Genomic DNA, 1,487 nt, shown 5'->3' on the forward strand with positions numbered 1-1,487 from the left:
AGTGTGAATAATACATGAGTCTAGATGAGGGCTTAGTACTTCGTCGTGTCTAAGGAGAATAGATACGCCTCGGATCGGGAATGTCCTCTCTTATGTATCCCGTCCGAACCCGTTCCTACACAGGGGACAGGTGGCCATTGACCTCATAGGCCCATGTGACCAGGGCTCTCCGACCAATGGAGAGCCAGAACGCCGGAACGCCGGAGTGCCACCCCCGCCCCCGCCCCCGCCCCGCGGGCCAGTTCGGACGGGACTCGGACCCGCGGGTTCTGTGTGACCAAGTGAAACTTCTGGAACAGAACACCAGCTCGGTCAACCAGTCAGACGGCTACCTGAGAGACAGGTAAGTCTAGTGACACGCACACACGCACGCACACACACACACACACACGGGAAAGCACACACACGCACACAAACAAACACACACACACACACACACACACACAAAGGAAAGTACACACACACACACACACACACACACACACACATCCACACACATGGACACACACGGCCACACAAGCACACAAACACAGCACACACACAAACACACAAACACTCACACACACAAAGACACACACACACACACACGGGCACACAAGCACACTAGCACACAAACACACACACACACACACACAGACACACACCACTTCACGCTCACACGCACACACGCACGCGCTACCTACTCACTCATGGCCCCCGGCGATATCATGTGTCACATGTACCTGACTGCGCCGCACGCAAACACAAAGGCAGACATTCGCTGGCGTCCACACACTGCAGGGGGCTTATTGATTCAACATCTCACGACAGGGGAAGGTAGCACCCATCCGGGCTTGTTCCATTGTTCCCGTCAAGGTAACCCATGTGCAATGCTAATGTGGCGGGTGTTTTATTGATTTTATTGCTAGAGTTGGTTGCTACATTAGCGCTAACATAGCCTAGCGTAATGCTAGCTCTTTCTGTGTCTGTGTGTGTGTGTGTGTGTGTGTGTGTGTGTGCGGTGGCAGGATCACAGAGCTAGAGAGGTCAGAGAGGACGCTGCTGCAGCAGCTCAGCCAGCTAGCCGCCGGCGCCACAGCGCTCTGCCGGCCCAGCATGCATCACAGCCAGCGGCTGGACCAGAGGCTCCACATCCTCAGGGACGAGGTTCGCATCGTGGTGAGTTCCCGGGCTCCTAGAAACGTCTTCCGGAAGGCACCGGGGTTCACCAGCACGGCTCACACTGCGTGAATATGAATGAGTGTGTCGGGGGGTATGGTGTATGGCGGGGGTTTCATGTAACTCCCTGCGGGACGTGTGTGGTAGCAGCATCGGGTGATGCCGACACGCTCGTATATATTCGTCAAGTTGTTTCCTACATTTCCCTGCTTGATGTTCTGCACAATGCACTGGTCTTACTCGCGGATCCTTATTGATTATGTTTACTTTTTATATTGTCTGAATAAAAAAAAAACGAGTAAGTGAACATTCTGTGTTATCTATTTTGG

Source organism: Micromesistius poutassou (assembly GCF_964030765.1).
Source record: "Micromesistius poutassou genome assembly, contig: SCAFFOLD_1410, whole genome shotgun sequence".
Taxonomy (NCBI): domain Eukaryota; kingdom Metazoa; phylum Chordata; class Actinopteri; order Gadiformes; family Gadidae; genus Micromesistius; species Micromesistius poutassou.